A 16,965-nucleotide genomic window follows, 5' to 3' on the forward strand; every position below is an offset into this window, starting at 1 on the left:
AAAAAACTAAAACAATAGTTTCAAACAAAAAAATGTCTAAATTCAAAGTACAACACATACAAAAATAAAAAAAAACTATAAGTCATCATCATCGAATTCGTCCTCGTCTTCCATATCCTTATCTGTGCTGAAATCATCCAGGGGCCCTAGACCTTTTGCATCCCAAACTGCATCACCAGGACATGAAGAAATAACCCCCGCAGTCTGGATGAAAGAGCCGAACTGCTGCTGCAACATTTTGATTTGTGATATTGTTGCCTCCTCCGTCTTCTTCTGCCTCTCTCTCTGTTCAGTAAACCTCTTTCTCTGTGCAGTAAGCTTTTCAGTAAGTTTAAAAACCATATTTTCTAGTCTTTCAATGGTTTCTCTATCAACTAAAGAGCTAGAGTATGCAGCGCCGGACGAACACCTAATATTATCGCCAAAAAAACTTTTGTGGTATCTGTAGAAATGGACTCTATTTATAGGACCCACAACTTTTGCCCATAACTCCTCCTCTACATGATGAGGTATTGGATCACCCTGACTTTCAGGAGGCTGACTACTATAATACTCACCAACAAGATGCGTATATTCATCCTATATTCAAAGTAAAGTTAATACTAAAAATCAAAAAATATTAAAGTAGTTATGATTGAATAATATCAACTTTGAGAAAAAGATTCATAAATTCGAAATTTGTTTCTTACGTGGACAGCTTTTGCACGAGCTTCAACCCAGACATCTTCATCAGTCAGGTTCTTTTTTTTCAGATGAGTTTCCTCGAATAGATCGTCAGCTGGTATTTTCTTACCCTTTTCTTTTTTCTGCATATGTAAAGATTATCAATGTTCAAATAATTAAAAAATTTAAATAGAAACGGATAATTTAAACTGTAAAAGTTACATACCATTTTTTCAGCACAACAAGAGTACTTCTAGCACCCGTAGTATGTAGGGATCCACCCTTGGATGATGCCCGGGCTTTCTTTCCCTTTTTCCTCAACAATTGGTAATCTTCGCTACTCCAAAGACGAAGATACTGTTGCCATGCGGCTTTAGGAATCCACTTAGGGTTTACTAATTTGGATCGGGCATAATCCAAGAGACCGTTAAATCTGGCTCTACATCTTATGAAAAAGTTTCTCTTTATAAGAAATGTTTTTACATCTTCCCGCCAGTAAAATTTCTACAACAAAAATATAATATTCAATCTTTTGTTCTAACAAAGTGTTAATAAATAGTCGATAAGTTAAATCCGTACCTTAAATTCTTCAAACATTCTTTCCCTATCAATTTTGGGAACCTTTTGCCAGCTGGTCCAGTAGCCGTTGAAGTGCCGAGAAATGCATATTTGCGCCTTTTGTCTAATTCCAGCATTCGGCCTAAACCTACAACACAAGATCAAACAGTAATTTCATAAAGCATAATAATATAGTAATGAAAAATTAAATAACGTTATTATAGTTATAAATTTTACCCTCTCGCAAATGGAACAAGATAAATCCTCCCAGAATCATCCATATCTCCTAGCTACCTAGTAAGTGATGGTGGATGTACTCGTATGGACGGATCTGAAGCACCAGATAGAGTGCCTCCAAGCTGAAGATCCGACAACCCAATATATCTAGCAGAATCACTTTGTGAAGTTGCATGACTGTTGTATGAGGGTATTAATAATGGTAGATGTCTGGATGGGCCAGCGGCCATCCTATAGTATTGCGCTAAAGGTGGCACGGTCATAAGAGCAGAATGAATCGGTATAGACCCATGAAGTGGCCCCACATGTGTAGGAGTAGGTATCGAATCCTCGGACGACCTAGAACATGAGGTTCATGCTGTTGCGTCAGTAAACTGATCGTCAGATATATGAATACCTATCGGTCGTTTATAAGGCGGAGGTTGTCATTTCTTTTTTGGTTTTATAGTATCAACTTTTCCCTTACCCTTGTCACCTCTGTCTGACATCTAAATTATGTTAAGTTAAAAAGTAGTTAGTTCCTACAAAATGAATATATAAGAAAACATTCCAAGTAACTAATTTTAAGTTACTAATTCACATTTCAAATCTCTCCAACAACATGGGATATAGACAAGAATATTTTTATTACTATATAAATCAAGAAAAAGTGAAAACAACAATCTTAAACAGTATATTACATATTAATCTTAAACAAGAAACATAAAGGTAAATATATAGTACAAAGCATAAAGACATCAATACATAATAAATACAACCTACACTACTAATCCTCCTCTTCTGAAGACTCTCCACTAAACCATTCACCCTCTTCGAAGGTTTCCTCATCTCCTACCCACTCATTCTTTTATTTCGTAATATTAACTTCTTCAAATATATTTGCTGGGTGATTCAAACCGTCCATTGGTTGGTGATCAATCTACACTTCATTTTGATACGCAGTCTCCAATCTACACTTCATTTTGATACGCAGTCTCCAATACATTCTCAACTTCCACCTGGCCTATAGGCTTTGTTTTGATTACAACCCACTAATCAAACTTGTCATTGCACCACAGATAAGAAGCATAATACACTTGTTTAGCATTTTGCTCTAGAACAGATGGATAGTAAATAGGATATGACTTATTGTGCTTCACTTCAATGATGTTATGCTCTTTATGTACTCTTGTGCCTCTTGTGCTTGGATCAAACCACTTACATCGAAAGAGGATAATTTTTTTTATTGGAAAACCAGCATACTCCAGTTCTAAGATCTCGTGTATGATGCCAAAGTAATCAATATCATCATCACCCTTAACCCAAACACCACTATTGTTTGTTTTTCTTGTTTTGGAGTGTTGTTCGGTGGAAAATTTAAAATCATTTACTTTGTATTGGGACATTGCATTAGATTCAACTGGACCCAAAGAAATATCTCTCAAGAGCTAATCGTATGCGGCTGCATTTGGTGAATGGTGTACCTAAAAATATTAAACATATATATATTTTAGCTGAGGAATGTGTAAATGTTTAAACTTTGTAGAAATATTAATACACTTACAAACCTCATTTTTAAACTATGTTGCAAAGGATGTATACACTTGATTTTCGTGGAATTGAGTCTTAAATGAACTGAACATCCAACATGCGAAACACAATTACTTTCTTTAAGGGAATGAGTAAACAAATAAGATATGTTAAAATTTTTAATCTCCTTACTTCAGAAAGGGCTCAATTTTCGAGCAATTCAGCAAGACATACAAAGTTGCTGATTTGCGCTCCATGGGAGTGAGCCAACGAGGTATGGTCTTTTTAGCCTTACAACTAGATTGATTGAAAATTTATATCGGTTGCAAATGAGGCTCATTCACATCATCCTGATAACGATTTGGTCGGTTTCTTGAACAAGCAACTTTATTGCGAAAGTAGTATAAACAAAATTGAGAAGTTTCTCTTGCAAGATATGCCTCAACTATAGAGCCTTCCACCCTATGTTTGTTTTTGGGACCCCTTTTTTTAATTTTCCAATTACTCTGTACAATCTTAAGGTTAGATGTTTACTATATTTTAAAAAGATAAGTATGAATTTAAATATGTTGCAAATGCTTACCGTTCGAATGGATACATACACCTAGTTTGAATTGGACCGCCTAGTTGAGCTTCGTGCACAAGGTGAATGGGAAGATGTTCCATCACATCGAAGAACGCTGGTGGGAAATCTTCTCCACCTTGTTGGTGATAACAACAATATAACTTTCTATTCGTGCCAAGTTTTCTTCTTTTAATGTGGTGGCACATAAGTATTTGAAGAACAAACTGATCTCTGCTATTGGTTTCCATATGTTTTCAGGTAAACCAATAAAAGCAATTGGAAGTAATTGTTCCATAAAAACATGACAATCATGGCTTTTCATTCCATACAAGATTTTCTGTACCATATAAACCCTTTTTCCCAAATTTAAGGCATATCCATCGATCATCGTCAAACTTTAAACCCACTCACATATTTGATGTTTTTGGTCCAACTTGAATATAAAACTAGCCTTGGGCTTAAGAACATTGTCGTTGGGCCCCAGCTATAAGTATAATTCTCTACGGTTGCAATATTCTGGTAAGTCAAGTCTGGCCTTAGGATTATCCTTTGTTTTGCCGGTGACATCCATAACTGTGCTGAACAAGTTGTCAAAATAGTTCTTCTCAGTATGCATGACATCAACATAATTTCTAAGTAAATTATCTGGCCAATATTCTAACTCCCAGAATATACTTTGCTTAGTCCAGTTATGAGAAATGACATATCTATCAAGCCTGTACAATCGTTCCTCGCTGGCTTTAGGCAAATCCTAAACTATTTTCCAGACATCATGACCAGACAGCCTTGGAGGTGGACCATCATGTTCCCTTCTAATCCTTTTGAATGCATTCTTGAGTTTCCTAATTCATGATCAGGTGGCAAGAAATAACGATAACAATCAAACCATGAATTTTTCCTACCATGTCTCAATGTAAAGATATTGTTTTTTTCATGCAGTATGGACAAGCCAACTTTCTAGCTATCATACACCCAGACAACATTCCATAAGCAGGAAAATCATTAATAATCCACATAGAGATGCACGCAGATTGAAATTCTATTTAAGTGAGATGTCCCAAGTTTTAACCCCCTCTGTTATAAAATTTGAAGTTCATCGATCAACGGTTGCAAGTAGACATCTATTCCACTTTTTGGATTACGTGGGCCAGGAATAACACAATTCAGAAATATATAGGAACTAGTCATCAACATTTCAGGAGGAAGATTATAAGGGGTGATAAATACCGGCCAACATGAATATAGTGTAACACCAACTGAAAAAGAAGCCATCCGCACATAATCCCAAATGAATATTTTATGGCTCAGCTGCAAAATATGGATAAGTTGTATCAAAATGCTTCTAAGTCTCTCCATCAGATAGATGACACATAACACCAGTGGGCCTTCTATTTTCACTGTACCATCTCATATAAGGAGCTGAGTTTTTTGAAGCATACAACCTCTGCAACCTTTGTATTAGAGGTAAATAATGCATCGCCTTAATAACAATTTGAGTTCCACTAGAACCACGCTTATATCGAGGGTGCTGACAAAACTTACAGGACTCTAGGTTAGCATCTTCCTTAAAGTATAACATGCAGTCATTTTCACAATAATTAATTCTAACCGAGGAGAGACCTAACTTTGACATCAATCTTTTTGCAATATAGAAAGAATCAGGAACCTCCAAGCCGGGGTCAACTAACTCTTTAATTAGGCCTATCATTGAGTCCATTCCTCCTTCAGCAATATTTCAGTCAGACTTAATACTTAATAATCTAACAGAAACGGACAAACGAGAGTCCGAACACCCATCAAACAAAGGATGACTAGCAGCATGCAATTGTTCATAGAATTTAACCGCTTCTCTATTAGGAACATCTTCGACATTTTCCCTAAAGTCGCCCCCGTGTTGCATCCCAAAAGTATCGTGCACCATTTCTGTCATCATAGTATCTTGATATTCATTATGCGCTACAGACCTACTATTTTCTCCAACAACAAAGCTATTTTGCGCAACATCACTATGAATACCACACAATCTTAAAAAGTCCTCGTGAAACCCCTTTCTATAAAGCTGTTCCTTTACAACTTCTTTACTTACAAGATTTATACCATCACATCTAACATAAGGACAACGAATAGCCTCAAAATGTGTCCAAACATCGAGTGTCTTACCATGTTCAATAAATCTTTTGACACCTTCAACAAATTCCTACCTAATACCCATTCTATTATCATTGTTTTGTTGATATATCCAATTATAATCAAGTTCCATCTACGGAATCAATCAGATTCAACTGATTAGATCAAGTCATAAAAATTTAATCAAGTCACCTTAACCATTTTCAAGAAACAAATTCACCTACCAAAGCACATTCAAAACAGAAAAAATCTTCTTAATAGTCCCTACACTTAACCATTTTCAAGCAACTAATTCACCTACCAAAGCACATTCAAACCAAAAAAATTTCCTTAAAAGTCCCTACACTTAACCATTTCCAAGCAACGAATTCACCTACCAAACCACATTCAAAACAAAAAAAATATCCTTAAAAGTCCCTACACTTAAGCATTTTCAAGCAACTAATTAACCTACCAAAGCACATTCAAAACAAAAAAATCCCATCAAAAGTCCCTACACTTAACCATTTTCAAGTGACTAAGTCACCTACCAATCCACATTCAAAACAAAAAATTTCCCTTGAAAATCCCTACACCTAACTATTTTCAACCAACTAAGTCACCTACCAAACCACATTCAAAACAAAAAATTCCCCTTTAAAGTCCCTACACTTAAAACAATTTTCAACCAACTAAGTTACCTAGCAAAGCCCATTCAAAACAAAAAAAAAAAATCCCCTTTAAAGTCCCTACACTTAACCATTTTCAAGCAACGAATTCATCTACCAAACCACATTCCAAAAAAAAAAATCTCCTTAAAAGTCCCTACACTTAACCATTTTCAAGCAACTAATTCACCTACCAAAGCACATTCAAAACAAAAAAAAAATTCTTAAAAGTCCCTACACTTAACCATTTCAAGTGACTAAGTCACCTACCAAACCACATTCAAAACAAAAAAATTCTCATTTAAAGTCCCTACACTTAACCATTTTTAACCAATTAAGTCACCTACCAATCCACATTGAAAATAAAAAATTCCCCTTTAAAGTCCCTACACTTAATCATTTTCAAGTAACGAAGTCACCTACCAAACCACATTCAAAACAAAAAAATCCCCTTAAAAGCTCCTACACTTAATGATTTTCAAGCAACTAATTTACCTTCCAAAGCACATTCAAAACAATAAAATGCCCTTAAAAATTTCTACACTTAACCATTTTCAAGCAACGAATTCACCTACCAAAACTACATTCAAAACAAAAAAATTTATCTTAAAAGTGCCTACACTTAACCATTTTCAAGCAACTAATTCACCTACCAAAGCACATTCAAAACAAAAAAAAATCCCCTTAAAAGTCCCTACACTCAACTATTTTCAAGTGACTTAGTCACCTACCAAACCACATTCAAAACAAAAAATTCTCCTTTAATGTCTCTACACTTAACCATTTTCAACCAACTAAGTCACCTACCAAACCACATTCAAAATAAAAAATTCTCCTTTAAAGTCCCTGCACTTAACCATTTTCAACCAACGAATTCACCTACCAAAGCACATTCAAAATAAAAAAATCTCATCTAAACTCCCTACACTTAATCATTTTCAGCCAACTAAGTCGTCTACCAAACCACATTCGAAACAAAAAATTCCCCTTTAAAGTCCCTACACTTAACCATTTTCAACCAACTAAGTCACCTACCAAACCACATTCAAAATTAAAAAATCCCCTTTAAAGTCCCTACACTTAACTATTTTCAAGTGACTAAGTATCAAAACAAAACCACATTCAAAATAAAAAAAATTCCATTTAAAGTCCCTACACTTAACCATTTTCAAGTAACTAAGTCACCAACCAAACCACATTCAAAAAAAAATTCCTATTCAAAGTTCCTACACTTAACCATTTTCAAGTGACTAAGTCACCAAACAAACCACATTAAAAAAAATAATCCCTTCAAAGTCCCTACACTTAACCATTTTCAAGTAACTAAGACACCAACCAAACCGCATAAAAAAAAATCTCCTTTAAAGTCCCTACACTTAACCATTTTCAAGTGACTAAGTCACCAAGAAAGCAACAACAAGACCAACAACATGTCAACAACAATACTAGTGAATCAAACAAGGCCACACATGGCTTCACTAGACTTCAATATGAACAATAACAAAAAGATAACAACAATGCTAGTGAATCGAACAAGGCCACACATGGCTTCCCTAGACTTCAATATGAACAATAACAAGACTTAATTATAATAAAATAGAGACAAATCAACTTACCTTTGCTTAGCGTAAATTAAAGTGGAAGAGATAAGCGGTCACCGAAAAAAATAGTAAAGCAATTCTTTTATCGAATTCGAAATCTGCCAAATAGTAGAATTATTACATAGAATACTCTTTCGCTTAAATATTACAATAATTTAGTAAAGAAATAGGAATAAGATTCCCCCCCCCCCCTCCAAAAAAAAATAAATTAAACAATTAATGAGTAAAATGGAGAAATAAGTGTCAAGACTAACCGAAATTTAGGTAATTCAAAATCAAATTATTGTTCGAACAAGCCTAGAATTAGCTAATTCAATCTCAAATTTCAAAAATTAGCTAAAATCTAGCTAAATAAAATAAATATTCAAACCCTTGAACTCAAACCACAACCATTTGACAAAATTAACACTAAGATATTTGTATGTAGGCCTTTAACATTTTTGGATATTAAAAAACGAGTTTGTGGATACCAGAATAAGCTAAATTTAGTTAATGAAAGTTAATTGTTACCTTGCCCAAAATTGAAACTTAGGATGGAATAGTTCCTTGAAAATGGATTAAAGCCAAAATTAAAAGTTAGGATGGAGTAGAAACTTCCTTGAAAGAGAAAGAACAATAGAGATTTGGAGTTTATTGTTAAAGTATGAGATTTGGAGGTTTTTCGTTTTTGGTTGTTGTTTTGGACGGGAAATGGATGAGGTTTTGGAGTGATTTTGTGTTTAATTATGTATTCAGGTCGGGTCGGGTTGGGTTAAAGATTTTTTTTCAATTATTAAGAAAACCGACCACATGTGGTCAGTTTTTGTAATAATTAAAAAAAATATTTTTGAAATTAAAGTTTAATAAATTAAAATTAATAAATTATAAAAATAAGTTAATAAATTAAAGTTATTTTTTAACAAATTAAAATTTTAATAAATTTGATAATATTTATAATAACATTCAATTAATTTAATACAATTCGTATATATATAAATACACAGTACATACATTGTGTATGGTACCGGGACAACATCCAATTAATTTAATACAATTGGTACATATATAAATTAGATAAGTAGTTATTTTATCATCACATTAACACGAATAGTATATTTCCTCAACCGTATAATAATATCAATAAATTTTGCAAATTACGATAATTTTTTGGTTAATTAGCTTTTAAATGAAATAATAAATATATATACCGCGTAATACTACTCTCACGTTATTACAACTTCAACAACATACGTGTGTCTACATTGACCAAAATAGTATATCTACTTCCTCAATTGTATGATATATATTAGCGTCTCATTCAACCTATTTTGATATATAGATTTAGTTATCTAACTTTCGATTACTACATACGTCACTACACGATATGTATGTATATATACATATATTCAATTGTCTATCAGGTTTCACATATGTACTATAAACATCACCATACACGATTATACTACCCCATAATAATATACAACGAACATATTTCACAAATACTCAGATGAATTCTAGATTACATTATCTTATGTCATTAATATACCTTCACTGTATAATATGTATACACTATATATATATACACACACACATATACACACTAACGACTATATCAAATTCTAATTAAATACGTATTATATATATCACATATGTACATAGGTATGTCATCCAATAATATAATGCGATGTATTTATATATATGAACTCTTGAATGTGTATATATATATATATATATATATATATATATATATCATATCAACAATTATATTACCTTATAATAGAACACGTTCATTATATTCTGATGAATTATCGATTATATATTACATTATTATGACTGAAATAGTAACATAATATCATTATCTCAACGGTATGATATATATATATATATATATATATATATATATATATATATATATATATATATACACACACACATATTCATTATACAAAGATTATGCATGTTTAACGTCATTTAACGTATATACAAAGGAAAATATTTATTTTATATATTGAAACATAAGTAAAAGATAAAGATTATGTTTAACCAGAGGCGGGCCTACCTTGGCAGTAGAGAGTGCACGTGCACCCGCTAGCCTCGATAAAAACTTTGTACATATAGTTTGTATATCTGTATATATATCAGGGTGTTATGTTAAATATATGTTGTGCACCCCCAAAAATAATTGACTTGATTGGCAAGATGGTTGAACATGCCAATTAAAGTCTTTTTTTATTGCATGATGACTCGGGTTTGAAGCCCAACAACAATATTTTTTTATTGTTCCTTTTCCAAATACACTATCTGTTTGTTGTTTTCTGTTTGGAATTTTAAGTGCAAACACACACACACATATATATCAATTGATTAAAAAAAAATTCTACTTAGTGATCATTTATTTTACAATTTTTCGTTTTTCTTTTTTGTATTGTGGATAATGTTAACGAATTTTTTATTTTATTTTATTTCAAAATACAAGCTCCCCTCCAACTTTAAAATGTAGATATTCTCCCTATCTTATACTGTAAATATTTATTTCTTTTATCTTTTGATAATTGACTTATTTTTTATTTAAAAAATTAGTAATTTAAAGTTTAAGATAGGTTTAAACCAAACGTTTTTCATACAACTATCTAGCAAACAAATCTCTCGAATTTCATATTTTTCAAAAACTTTTTATTATTATTCAAAATATAAAAGTGCATTGAATTCAAGTATGATGGATAATACACTTTTTCATATTAAATCCAATTAATGATATTCAATAATATTACAAGTTTTCTTATAAAATACTATAATTAATAAGTTTTCAAAGAACTGCATGTCGAACTTTGACACTATTAATTACAATGTTAAATATAAAGGTGCACCCATCAAGTTCAAATCCTTGTTTCACCTCTGTGTTTAACGTAATTTGTTTATTTTATTTGATATATTTTTAAGTGTAATATTTTAAAAAAATTTAACAATGATTGATTTTTATTATTATTATACTGATTATCGACTACGTGTGGTCAGTGTAATTTCATAAATTTATATATATATTTCATTATATATTTAATTATTTTTAATGAAACTAATATAGATACTTGATTACATATATATAATTATTGATTAAATATAAAGATTATGTTTAATGTAATTTTTTTTAAATTATTTTTTTTACTTTAATTAAAAACCGACCACTTAAAAGTATTTTTTTAAAATTAAAAATCGACCACAAGTGGTCGGTTTTGTTAAAAATAAATTAATTTTTTTAAAAGAAAAACGACCACAAGTAGTCGGTTTTTAAAAATATTTTTCAATTAATTTGTTTTAAAAAGACCGACAACTTGTGGTCGATTTTGTTATTTTTTCTTATTTTCTTGTAAAATAAATTATAATTAATATAAAAATTATTAAAATAATTATTTTGATTTTTTAAAATATAAAAGCGACCACTTGTGGTCGCTTTTTAAAAAAAATTCAAAAAAATAAAATCGACCACTATGTGTGGTCGGTTTTTTATTTTTTTTAGTAGTGAAATGTTTTTAAGAATCTATATTTATAATATATTAAAAGTGTGAAGTCCCTTAGAAAAGTAATTTAAACTTTGAACCATTCATTAAAATATTTCGTAAGACAAAATCATCTTTTTACACTTTTTGATATAATATGGGAAATTAGAAAGACTGCTAAAATATATGGGAGAGATTATTAACATACATATGGCTCCAAAAATATATGATAATAGAAAATTTTTTGTTACTAGGTCATGTACCTAAAATTTAGGAACTTATGTCAACTTCCACGTTCTTACCTAAGCAAACCTTTAATTAAAACCTAAGATCGGACACATCTTTTCATGACTTTTATTCAATTTATCAAATAATTATTACCATCCTAAGAGACTTATACAATTTACTAAATTACTTAAGAGAGGATCTGCTATTTAACCAGAATAAAAAAAAGACAGGATCTGCTATCAAACGAAGCAATAAAATAAGAGAACGTTTACCTTTGGAACATAAGCGTCTAAAACACGGTCCGTTTACCTTTGGAACATAAGCATCTAAAACACGGTCAAATCTACAAAAATACTGGCGAAGATCTTCAGTTGTTGCCTCTTGAGGTAGTCGGCCTCTACCTCCTCCTCTTAATGGTTTATTTAATTATGTTCTCTTAGAACCAAAATTATGTTAAATATTTAATAAGCTACTTACTCCTGTCTACAATAATGATTTGCAATTTTTTAGCATATCTATTGAAAAAATTATGTTTGATCGATTAATTTTATGCTCTTCTCCGAATTTTAATGTGAATCTTCTTGTAATAATGCAAGGTACTGATATTTTGTAGTCGCATTATTTCAATAAAAAAATGCATATTCAAGCCCGCTACATTGTTGGTGTGATCACGAATACTATTGTAAGTGATACACTCTTTGATAACTTATATTTATTACAATCAGTTACTTATAGTTATTTTAATTTATAATTTTTAATTCATGCACAAAGTATCTCGCATTATTCTGAGTACTAGTTTAGGTGTATGTGCCTCACGCGTGTACCTCACTTTAATGAGTTCAAATGTTACACTAAATAAAAAAATTATTTAAATAATAAAACTAAATACAATAATTAAATTCAATATCTTTTGTATATATAAAGATGGAGAATTTATTTAATTAAACCTAATCTTTACCGAAAATAATTCTAAAAGCTGATCGACATTCATCTACCACCTGTAAACTGCAATAAAACAATACGATAATAGAGACATCAAATGATACAATTAAATTGAACTTTTACTCTAAAATTTTCTCAAAGCGTTTGACACTCATCTACCACCTGTAAACTATAACAAAATAAAATGATAATAGAGATATCAAAAGAATATAACTATACCTAATCTTTACACAAAAAAAATTTTCAAATCAGAGATATCAAAACAATACAATTAAACTTAACCCTAGACTAAAAAAATTCTTCAAAGTCGACCGACATTTATCTACTACCTACAAACTACAACAAAATAATACGATAAATGAGATATCAAAATAATACAATTAAATTTAAACTTTACACACAAAAATTCCTCAAACTCGATCGATATTCATCTACGACCTGTAAACTACAACAAAATAATAAACTAATACAGATATTAAGATAATACAATTAAATCTAATCTTTACCTAAAAAAGAATACTCAAAGCTGACCGACATTCATCTATCACTTGTAACATAAAATAAAATAATACGATAATAAAGAAATCAAAATAATATAATCAAACCTAACATTTATATAAGAAATTCCTCAAAGTAAATTGACATTTATCTATGACCTGTAAACTACAACAAAACAATATAATAGTGATCAAAAAGTTTTGATTTTGATGAAAAAAATTCTTGTCCAAGCGAAAATTTTGACTCTAAAGAATGACTTGAATGAAAACAAAGAAGATATATATATATATACATACACACACGTTGAATTCTATTATGTTGACAAAAACAATGAAGAAGATGAGGGTTAAAAAATTAAGCATCCACCAATCTAGACGTGTAATCGAATCAAGTTAGATGAGCATCAAAGAGTTTGCTTGAAATTTTGCCAACAATATTTTTGGCATATCAATTCCAATTACCTGTCCCTCCAAGTCTCTCCTATACTTTTAAGTTTGTTGCAATCAAAATATTCGTAAAAAAAAAAAAAGCGACATACAATACACACAAACGTGGAGCTAGAAGCCGACGTTCAGCTTCAACCGAAGCAACCAATATTAGTTCAACCTTTATAATGCAAAAGTCAGCAGTCAGATGCATAAAATATATGGTTGTAGTTCTCCACAAAATTACCTCAAAGAAGATATGTTGCACAATGAAATCATGACACTTTAGATGGAATATTTGACTTAAAAATCTATTCAACGTGGTCATTCATCTTCCTAACCCCCAATCTTCTTCAGAAATAATTTATATCAATTATTTACAGAAAACAAATCAAGACTTAACATTATTGAGTAAAATTGTCAATGTCTTACATTCTTCATGACAAATTAATAATAAAAATATTCATTGAATTTATTATACAAAGCCTGATGGCTTGTATATATTTATCCATACATTGATCGAAAAAAATGAGAAGGTAACACTTTGGAAAATAAAAAAAACAACTAGCTAACATCTAAGAAATACAAGTGAATCAATAGCTAACTTAAAAGACAAAGGAAGAAGAAGAAGAGAGAATTAAAAAATAGATAAAGAAAATCATAAAAAAAGGCACACGTATATTTTTTTTGGTTAAAAAGGGGCACACATATATGTTATTGAAAGACCTAAAAAACTATGTCACTATATGGATTCCAACGGAACTTCAACTTCTACTTGGTTGATTAATTTAGGGGCAGTGCTGGAACATAATGTTGGATGATCTCCATCATATTGTGTGCATAAATTAGTATAAATAATTATCTCTAGTGTAACGTGCATCTCAATAATTATAGAAGTATTTTTTTAATAAAGTCCTATTTTAGAAGTGTTTTTCTAGTTGACCTGTACAAAGAAAAATATTAATTGATTTTCCTTTCATATATTTAAGGAGTCGCATATATTTTAGAAGTCTAGTTAATACAATAAAAAATAATTAAATAATAATTGAATAAAATAGTGAAAAGACAGTTTTGTCTAAAGGAGTTTCTGAGGGCTTTACACTTTTAATATATTATATAGATATATATTATAGATTAGAGATATAGATTATAGATTATAGAATAGATATAGATATAGATATAGATATATATTGTATTTAAGAACATGATTAAGGATTTAAGATTTGTATATGTCGAATTCATAAGTTGATTCAATGTAAGCGCAAAGAAGATTAATTAACACGTTTACCCAATTGAAAAAGTTTATCCTTTTTCCTTTTCTCCTAAGAAACTAAGTTCAGATAAAAATATGGTAAGCAAGCAGATGCTTTCACCTGATATTCTTTTAGTGTTAGATTTTGTCATAAGAATATATAAATGGTATCTGGATAATACAAGGTAAAAACATTACAACACACGAGCTTTGATGTACGAAGGGCTTAATGCCAAAAAAGTTTGAAACAAAATGTACAGTTTAGAGATATTCGAATTATTTCTGCTTAAAAATATGTCAAGTTTAACACCTTGGTGATTAAAACTCAATTTTGCAGCATTACACCGTACCCAAAACTTTTTCTTAATTGTCTATGTTGAACTTAATTTTTGAACTTATTTTTGTCATTGATGAGATTTCACTAGATATGATATCATTGCGATAATAGTATATTAATTTAGGTGATTCCGCACCAACTCAGAGATATATGTTACATTATCTTGGGAATCAAAATGGCGAGTTTTGTTGAATTTGGACGGATCGAAACGGACGGATGATGTTGAACCAAAAAGATATAGGTTAGTACTTTTTAAAAATAATGTTGCACCAGTATTAAATCCTCAAAAAAATAGTTTTAAAGAATCTGACACGCATTCTTCTTGCTATTTTAGTCAATAGAAATTATATTCTATGATATTCAAAGTTTGTTTTTCTTTCTTCTTCGCTCCAAAAATGGTCTCTAAGCAGCATATGTAAACAATTACACGGACACTAAGAAGAATCGTGAAAAATACAACTATTTTTATAGATTAATGTTATTATATTTATGTTGTCACAAGAAAAAAAAGTTTTTTAGCCGGTTTCTAGGTATGAACCTAGAAATAATTTATATATCCATAAACTAAAATAAATTACAAAATTTCTTTACCGAAATAATCTTAATGGCCTTTTAATTCCTTAAAAATAGATTTTGTATTGAATAAAATTGATATTTGTATTTTCTTAGTATATAGTATTTTGAAACCCTACTATTTAAACTTTTGTTTATGGTATTTCGAATTGATTATGATATATTTTTGAGCGAAAGAAGAATTTATGAGTTGATAAAAGATAGAATTAGACGTATATATGTTTTTCATCAACATTTTAGTTTATGATTTATCCTTTTAAGTGTTTGCATTATTTATTTGAGGATTTTTATATGACAATGATTTTTTTTCCTTATTTATGTATCTAGATTAATATGATTAACATTAGTTTTTTAATTAAAAAAGAATTTCCCTTTTTTAATCTAATAACTTAACCACATTATTGAATAATATTTATTTATTAGTCATAAATTCATTATTCATTAAATAGATACACACGCAAACTGCGTATATCTAAACTAGAATCATAAAATACAAAAACAATTTTTCTTAAATAAAGTTAGAAAATATGATTTATTAAGCTCTGGAAAGTGAACAGTGTATTTGTGAGACTATAAGAAGTAGTGCCAAAGTAACAGTGAACCTAGGATGATCAAAATGCTGTCTTCTTATTTCTTAATAACGTCCTCTATAATTCTAATTTAATGACAACCCCATCTTAAATCCAATATAGAAAAACATCGAGATTCTTCTAATTCATTCAGTAATTCTTTAATAAAAGAGATATTAACTTTATTTTAAACAGTATGGTTGTTAAGTTTTTTTTTATAGTTAACACACATTCTCCCAACATTATATGAAAAGTGTAAGGGTTACTACTAGATTTGACAACCCTTAAATCAAGAATTTCCTGAATTTATTTGTCTATTTCACTCTTCTAAATGGTTGAATACCTATAAGGTAGAGGTGTCAAACGGGCTGGGCCAGGCCAACCCGGAACCGGCCCTTCCATTTTAACCGTGTTGCGGGCCGGTTAAGGGCCGGGTTTGACGTTAATGGGGCCGGGTCGGGCCAGGCCAACACAGTAAAAAAATTAAAACCCATCCTAATGCGGCCCACTTAACCCAACCCGGTCAAACCCACCAAAATCCGGTTAAAAACTGGTCAAACCCATTTAAAAAATAAATAAAAAATCCAATATACACTATATATACTCCAATATACACTATATACACTCCAATATACAATATATATTTTTAAAAAAATATATAAACAATTACACATGTATACGTACCATTCAATATATAATTATATATGACTATACGTACTACTTTAAATAAAACATATGCTATAATAGTATAATATATATAT

General features: G+C 30.4%; 1 pseudogene; it reads left to right on the forward strand.

Annotated features, from left to right (window-relative positions):
• Window positions 1–1,657: 1,657 nt before the first annotated feature.
• The window catches only part of LOC107855726, an 88,978-nt pseudogene continuing 73,670 nt past the window's right edge, over window positions 1,658–16,965 (forward strand).

The sequence above is a fragment of the Capsicum annuum genome, chromosome 1 (assembly GCF_002878395.1).
Source record: "Capsicum annuum cultivar UCD-10X-F1 chromosome 1, UCD10Xv1.1, whole genome shotgun sequence".
Classification (NCBI taxonomy): domain Eukaryota; kingdom Viridiplantae; phylum Streptophyta; class Magnoliopsida; order Solanales; family Solanaceae; genus Capsicum; species Capsicum annuum.